Here is an 8,471-nt window from a genome sequence, read left to right on the forward strand (position 1 = left end):
ACCTTTACACGATGTAACAGGTATTTCCTTCACAGCATGCAAACCATGGTTTGGAACTGGGCTGTATTTGTTCCCAGATCCTCTCCATTTCTGCTGCATAGATAGGCAGGTATGCTTGGTATTTTGATTTTTTTTTTTATTTGGTTTTTTTTTCCTTATTTTTTTTAATCCCCTAGAAAACACATAAATAATTCAGAACACATGCTTTATGTCAACTGTTTCAATAATTTTATCTCTATAAAGAGGTCAGAGACATACCCCATTCAAACAAGCACAAAGAAGAAGATGCACTGCAAAATGATGGCTGGGGTCATGCACAGATATATTTTTTGACTAGAGAGCCCAGCTCAGAAATGTGATACCTGCGTTTTAATGTTTGGGCACTGTGAGTTGCTTAGTACACATAAAGAAAGTTGAGAGCCCTCTGACTGCATCTGTGCAGTCACTATTTGTCCATGACTGTGGGTCAGGACAGACTTCCAGATGTTCAGAAATCCCACGCAGGTATGCTGTAACAAGAGACTCCATTGGAGGGTGCTAAATTTATTGGCATTCCCTAGGAATTCAGCCACTTATAAAATATGAATTTTGGGTCACTTTTCATAAGGGTGAAGCCAAGTCCAAGCTCCTGAAGTCAGATGGAAGTGCTCTGTTGAATTGAAAAAGGGGTTGGGTTGGACCCATAAGATCTCATCTTCCCTGCAGATGTGGCCGTTTCTTTTGCTTTTCCATTTCATAGATTCTTGACTGATCAGCTGCTGAGAGAATTCATAGAGGTTACTTTATTTTTCAGCACACCTTACATACTCCCTATAGTTCATGTCAGAGCCCTAGTCCTTTTATATGGAGGTGTTCCCTCATGCCCCATTGGCCATGCTTCAGCATTGCTGAGAGAGCCTGTCCCTAGCCCTTTGTAGCTTCTTGGTTTATTCTAATAACTTCATAGGCTATATAATTTTGTATATCTTCTAACACAGTAGACTTAAACCCATTTCTCTTTTATCACAGTGATAATAAATGTCACCACTACTTGTCTACCACTCAAGTCCTGATATGCATTGCAATGCTAAAGGCAGCAAAACAAACTAGGTAATACCCTAGGCTGTCATGCCCACAGCATAGAACACAGCAGGGCAATTCCTTCTTTCAAAATACCCATTCCTGAGCATTATTTATCAGCCCTTTTTCAAAAACCTATTTGAAGGGCAAGTCACCAGTGTTGCTGTGAATATCCTGTCCCAGCATCTCATTTCTCTGCAGTTAGAAGATTCCCCTCATGTCCAGCACAGCTGTCTTTGATGTAAATCTTGTTCCCTCCTCAGTGGCCACAGAAGCAATCAGTAACATGTACTTTTATGGTATCTATCTGGTATTTTATGTACCAGATAGATGGGGGACCCTGTAACATAGATGCTTCTGCTGTGGTTATGTGGAACCAGAATCCAGGGGACCTTTCTTTGACATACATTTTACATCTGCCCTCAGAGAAGACTGTTAATCTCTGTATTTTGATACCCCAAAAGGGTGCTGTGAGGATACATTCATTGGTGTTTCCTAGGGCATTCCAATTCTGCACTGTCAGAGGCTACATAGGTGAACAGAGAGAGAGAGAGCAGGCATAGGTATATTAATCTGGTAAAGGACTGATATTTAACTCAGTAATGCCCCCAAACAGACTATATTATCAAAGACTATATTATCAGTATGTCTCTTATCTCTGGAATTTTCTTTTATGCTGTCTTACTTTACTGATTGTTTTGTGGTTTGTTTTGTAGCTTCCTGGAAAGGAGAATTTTAAGAACAAGAACAGAAAAAAAGCCTGGTAAAAGCTGTAACCGGCTCTGCCTGTCTGTGCTATGACAGCCAACAATATCACCTGCTGATGATTTACAGATTCCTGGGAGATGTGTTGTTGAGTCTCAAAGAACTGGAACAAGAACAACTCGCTCAAATTGCTTCCCATGAAATAGCATAATGTATCCACCCGCTTCATGCTCTCCTAATTTAGGACACGTGTAGTCTGTAATGATGAACTGGCCAACTGATTATGTTGCTGTAAATCTTGTTCCCCACCTTACAAAATACCCCTGATTGACCTCATTTTCATGATAGCTCAGTGCAGCATTTCCAGTCCACTTCTTGAGAGGGAGAAAAGTCGCACTAGCCACTCACAAAAGCACTTCTCCAGAGAAAAAACTGCAACATTTTGTTGTTTTTATTTCATTGGGCAGCCTTTTCAAGTTCTGTGACCCACTTTTGCTTCCCTTTAAATTGTGACCAGTATTTATTTATCCCTCTTTGAACACAATAACTTAATTAAGAAACTAATCAGCAGTGTTGTACTGATCTTTCAACTCACCCCTATATCTGAAGGAAATGCATAATACAAGAAATATCCTATTATCTAAAAAGCTTTCTACTAAAAGCATTTGGCATCTAAAAAGTAAGACTTGAAATTCTGCGCTAAATTTATAAGGTAAATATGTGAACATTATTTATGGAATCTAAAAGGTACCCCAACTAAATCTAACAACTTTGTCTGGATTATTTATTAAAAATAAAATTGTCACAAGTTTAAAGGATTGAATTGTATATTTTGGAGTCTGAAGGACAGATTGTAATAGAGAGAACTTTAATGGTTTAGGTTGCCTCTTCCATCAGTGGAGAGAGGTTGGCATATTCCATTTTCTTGGGCACTTTTCTTTGCATGGAAATTTATTGGCTGATCATCTCAGCAGGTCATTAACAAGATGTCTGTGGTTAGTCATCATCATCATCATGTGTTATTTCCAGTTTCCTTGGCTTCAGACTGAGAGTATAATTCTGAACACTACCTGGGGTGGAGGCACCTGGGGTAGAAAGTGACCAGATCCCAAAAGTAGACATCCTTCTGTGCACTCTTGCTCAGCCCTGGGAACTGAGCTGCTGCTGGCTATCTAACAAGACAGATTCAACAGGACTTTCTCCTCTCCACCAGATGTGTGCTGAGCTGTGAATGTCAGCACTAGAGGACCTAGTTTATAAGCCCAAATGTCTTCTTGGGTAGGATGGCTCCATGATGTTTGGCTTAATGTAGCCAAAACATTTATATTTCTGGACATTCTCAGCTGATGAATTAAAGGTGACTGAGTAACTGTTCTGGAGGAGAGCTGAGTGGTTAGAGGAGGGACAGAAGATCCCTTGCTATCAGACCTCTCCACCTATCCAAGTGGAACTCTGGGCACCTAACTTGAGGTTTAGATCCAGTCCTTTGTCCTCCATGGACTTGAACAGACAGGTAGAGAAAACAATTTGTTCTATACAAAAGCAGGCCTAAAATTAGGATCTGATTGCTAGAATTAGAAAGCAGCACATGAGAAGCCTGTTTTTCTATGGCTTTGGATCTTGTGACTGGATTAACCTGTGTCTAAGAAGGTAGGAGCTCTATTCCAAGGTTTGCCTGCAGCTGGAAAACTCTTCGAAGTGCTTTCCACTGGGGATTGTCTGGTGACTAAAAATACAGTGAAAGAGTTCTTAGAGGTCTCTTTTGTTTAACGAACTATAATTTTCTCCCTTCTTTCACATGATATATAGGATTTCATCTTTTACCTTCTAGTCCTCTCGTAGCTGGCTTGAAATGTGCCAACAGGCTCAAAAGGCTGAGGTGGGGGAGAGAAAGATAGATAGATAGATAGATAGATAGATAGATTAGATAGATAGATAGACAGACAGATAGACACAGGCCAGCATCTAGTGCTTTCCTGAGAAAAGTAAAATTAAAAGGGTATAGTGTCTGTTCTATGAAATTTTCGGTATCCCTAAGGATGGGCTAAAGACAAGAGAATGGATTGAGGGAGGTATGACATATTAAAGAGTCATAATGGAAAGAACAGATAATTCTTTTAGCAACTTGAGGAGCCCTCCAGTTCAGTTTGCCACTGCCTACACTGCTGGGGTCTATTGAGCTTGCACAAAGATGTGATGAAGGAATTAATGTCCTCACACTTTATGTTGCCCCATTTGCTTAGTTATGTACTATATACTCCACATGAGATCTGTAGGGAAAAGACAAAAAAAGATGAAAAGAAAGGACTTTCAGGAAGAGCAGATTGCAAGACTGTGGCATTTTTCCCACACATCTTGAATAGTTTTGTGCTTGGGCTTTTTGAGGAGTTTTTAATTAATTTATTGTTTAAATAACTATAATGAGAAGAGCCCCTGCCACACTGATTCTAATGAGGATTGCATTTGCTCTGTATCTTTCTCATTGTGGACTGTATAATTTAAATATCTTAGCCAACATGTGCCGTGGCAGATTTCACTTATATCTGCTTAAATTAAAGCTTGTCAGTTTAGGAGCTAAGAAGCATGCAAATATTTGAGAGATATTTGACATTCGCTGCTGAAATCATCACACTAAATATCTGGCATCAATAACATTACTTGAGAAGGGTTAGAAATTCTTGCTGTTCTGTACAGGCTGGACATTCTGGACTTAATGAAGAAAAATGCACTTACCCTTATGTGTTCATAATTACAGTCTCCACCAAAATTTCAGCTTGTTTTTTTTTCTATATTTTTTTCTGAGCAATATGTGACTATTTGAGAATCTCAAAGTTGCTGCTAGGAGAACAAGCAGTACCAATATCTCAGAAGTAGTTGGAATAATAGCACGATTTAGCTGTAAAAGGAATGGCATTTCCTTATGTTCTCATCCCCTAGAAATGCAAAGAAAAATGGCGCTAAGCTGGAAGAATCTGATGGAACCTTGGACGTTTGAACAGCTCCAGGAGATGAGGATTAATTTCCTGTGTGTGTGTATTTTTTCCTATTATGGGTCACTGTATCAAAACACCATACTATATGTAGTACGTACAGCATGCAATCTTTCTGTGCTGAAAAGAACTGACTTTTTGACTCACTGAAGTCAAAATTGGACACTAAAATAGAGGTACTAGACATCTAGGTGTAATCTCAATTGTAATGTAATTGTAGTGGTCCTTAATTGGCCATTAGAAAAGGTGGAAGAACCCAAATATTCTAATACTGAGACAGAGTCCTTGCTATCAATTATAGAGCTGCTTCCTTTTCTGATACAGGATCAGTTAATATGCAAACAATATCAGATAAAGTATCAGAGAAGATATCCACAGGATAATTAGGGTGGAAAATACCTCTAGGAGGTCTCCAGTCCACCATCCTGCACAAGACAGGATTTGCCATGAGACCATGCTGCTCAAAGCTTTATCTAAGTGAGCCTTGAAAATCTCCAAGGAGGCTGCAGAATCTCTGGGCAACTCTGGTTGTCCGCAGGGGAAAAATAAATATCCTTATAACAGTCTGAACTGCTTTCCACTTACGCTCTGCCTTCCCACCACACACTGCTGTGGAGAGCTTGACTCTTGTCTTGATGGTGATCTCTTTCCCCAGCAACAGGGTGCTCTGCTGACCACCCACTTTTGCTGACAGAGATTCAAAGAGGAAGCCCCGATGTTCTGACATCTTACATGGTATAAAGGCAACTAATGGCTGTTAAATGCAGCATTTCCTCTTCCAAATTTTGGGAACCGATCTACTCCCTCACTCTAATCACTCCTTTAATTTTTTGTTTAGCCTTAGACTGGTGAGTCTTCTACTGTTTAAAGGTTTTGAGAGCTAGAGAGGTCCATTTTCTTTGATCTCTGTTGATTTATGTTGTTTGCAGTTAGGCACAGGACAAAACACCACTTCCCCCAGAGAATTTTAGTGTTCCATTTTCCACAGTTTATTCCCCATTTCCTTCAGAATCTGACTTTTAGCCATCATCATCTGTCCTCATTGTGGAGCCTTGTGTAAGTGGTGGCACAAGCCCTCAGCATGTCCTACTCTGTACAATCTCATCAGAGCCAAGGAGAAGAGTCATGAACTCAGCTCTTGGCTCTGCTACCTGCTCACTCTTACATGCATTGGCTCCAAAATTATTGTCCCTTACACATGCAGCACACTGCCATGTCCAGGTTACCAGCTTTGAAGGAGCAGCAACCTGCCCCTATACCAACTAAAGTCAGCCTAGGTGAAGGTCAGATCTGTCATGCTGATCTATTTATAATTTGAGAGACACTGCAAAGAACTTGGTGGGCAGAACACTGGTGGGGAAGATGGAGTTGACAGAACTGAGCCATCTTTTGTAGCACTTGAACTTTCTTGTAAGGGGAATTTTGTTTTGTGTTTGAATTCAGGGCAGATCTGAGTGGAAGTGTTACTCAATACAGCAAAAACCATGTGGAAGAGTGGGTTCCTACACCCTAAAACACTGTGCAACTCTAACACTTTGACTACACTTCTTCATGCCATGGACTCACCTCTGTGATCCTCTCCCTTTCCTCCTGCTTGCCCAGTTTCAGGTCTGGAACAATTCCTGTTGGCAGCCTCCTTTACACCAGAATGCTGAATGTTTCAGGCTGGCTTGTAAATCTTCACTTTTTGGATAAGAAAACTTGTATACAGAAAAATGAAATTTCATGGCACTGCCCCATGTGTTTTTCAGAAATGCAGTTTACTTTTGCCTGAGCCCCTGTTAGTTGAAAAGCTTAGGAGGGATTCAGAAACTTCACACACCCAGGGTGCCTCTGCACTTTGTTCTCACTGATGGCATTCAATTAATTTGTTTCCTCTGAAGAACTGGACAGGGTTTCCCCAGATTTGGTGCTGCACATTAATGCTCATGCATAATGTGGCTTAAAGAAAAGATGAATTGGTGGGCAGTCTAGAAACCTGAGGCACATTGCCCTTTTGAGTAATGATTCTGCATATGGAAGGCAGAGGAAAACATTGCCATAGGGCCTCTATGACCTGTTCATGGGTAAATAATTATTTAGAAAACACTGATTTGGAATGAAAAGTCAGCTCAAAGGCCTGATGGTTACACAGCAGTCCACAGGGTTAATCTGGGAAGGTTGTGAAATCAGCCAAAAATCAAATTAATCCCTGAACAAAACTGTCCTAGTGAAGTTTTTATTTTGAGAAATAGAAAGAAAAACAAAGCACTGCTGATTGCTGTGGGTGGAGAAAAGCATCCTTCAGGCTTTTGACATTTTTAAGATGCAATGTTACATCAGATTAATTAAGCCAAATGCTCTATATATGCACAGAAACAATATTCTTTTGAGTGGTGAGTGGGTAAGTTCTCTAAGCATTTTCAGGACATGGAAGACTTTAAAATGGACTCATCTAAATTTCTATGGCATGTCATATAAGCCAGCCAAGTTGAAGAATTGGGCAAGGCACCCAGGAAGTCAGTGGCCTCACACTAATCTTTATTATCTTAGATGTTTCCTTTTCCCAGCTCCTGTTTCCCAACTGAAAAATGCCAAGGTTCAATTGAGAGTGTCAGTTTTACTTATCCTCAGTTTAGAGTTTAGATTTCTTTGTAATAAGATATAGTTGACGCAACTACAGCCTTTGTGAGAGGAAGATGGTTCCTTCTACCCTTTTTATCCATGAAGTGTCAAGGAAAAGGCGACTTCATAGAAGAAGTAGGGTATGGCAGACAGGAAGGAGCAACCACTTACTAAAAGAAGCTTCCAGTGGGCAGGCTGGGACATCATGAATACAAGCAGGAAGTAGATTCATAATTAAATGTCTTTGGTTGGGAAGAAGCAGCTTCATGAGGACCAGGACTAGTTATGCATGGCCTGCTCTGGTCCAACTGAGTTGAATGAAACCAAGATAGAAGGCATCCCTGAAAGGATGCAGTGGGCAGGGGAAAATGGATTTATGTCATACATTTTATGGGGATTGTGTTTGACCTAGTCATTCCAATTTGTTGAAAACTGGCTGGATGGTCTGGCCCAGAAAGTGGTGTTGAGTGGAACTAAATCCATTTGGCAGTAAATCGACAGTGGTGTTCCACAAGACTCAGCTTCTGGGCTGGTGGCTGGTCCTGTTTAACATCTTTATTGATGATTTGGACAAGGGGGCTGAGTGCATCCCTGGTTAGTTTGCAGATAACATCAGGTTAGGTGGGACTGTTGGCTTGCTGGAGGGCAGGAAGGCTGTACAGAGAGGTGTCCATGGACTGGATCAATGGGATGGGGCCAGCTGTGTAACCTTCAGTAAGGCAAAGCGCTGCATCCTGCACCTGACTCACAGGAGCCCAAGTCAGCACTACAGGCTTTGGACAGAGTGGCTTGAGAGCTGTCACTCTGAGAGAGCAGAAGGGGCATTGAGGGTGACAGCCACTGAACACAAACCAGGGTGTACCCAGGTGGCCAAGAAGGCCAATGGCACCCTGGCCTGTAGCAGCAATAGTGTGGCCAGAACGACCCAGATTTTCTCCCTGTACTCAACACTGGTGAGGCCATGTCCCAAAATCTGTGTTCAGTTCTGGGCACCTCACTTCAAAAAGGACATTGAGGGTCTGGAGCATGTACAAAGCAGGGCAACAAAGTTGGTAAGGGGTGTAGAAAACCTGTCCTTTGAGAACTGGGTGAGGGAATCTGAAGAAAAGGAGG

At 41.3% G+C, this 8,471-nt stretch overlaps 1 long non-coding RNA gene across 1 annotated transcript in view; it reads left to right on the plus strand.

Annotated features, from left to right (window-relative positions):
• The window catches only part of LOC116183231 (uncharacterized), a 131,215-nt gene extending 129,399 nt beyond the window's left edge, over nt 1–1,816 (plus strand). The window contains exon 4 of the long non-coding RNA XR_004147798.2: nt 1,776–1,816. This is a non-coding gene — a long non-coding RNA (uncharacterized LOC116183231). The remainder of the gene's footprint in view (nt 1–1,775) is intronic.
• Nucleotides 1,817–8,471: the final 6,655 nt, after the last annotated feature.

This window comes from Lonchura striata, chromosome 1 (genome assembly GCF_046129695.1).
Source record: "Lonchura striata isolate bLonStr1 chromosome 1, bLonStr1.mat, whole genome shotgun sequence".
NCBI classification, from domain to species: domain Eukaryota; kingdom Metazoa; phylum Chordata; class Aves; order Passeriformes; family Estrildidae; genus Lonchura; species Lonchura striata.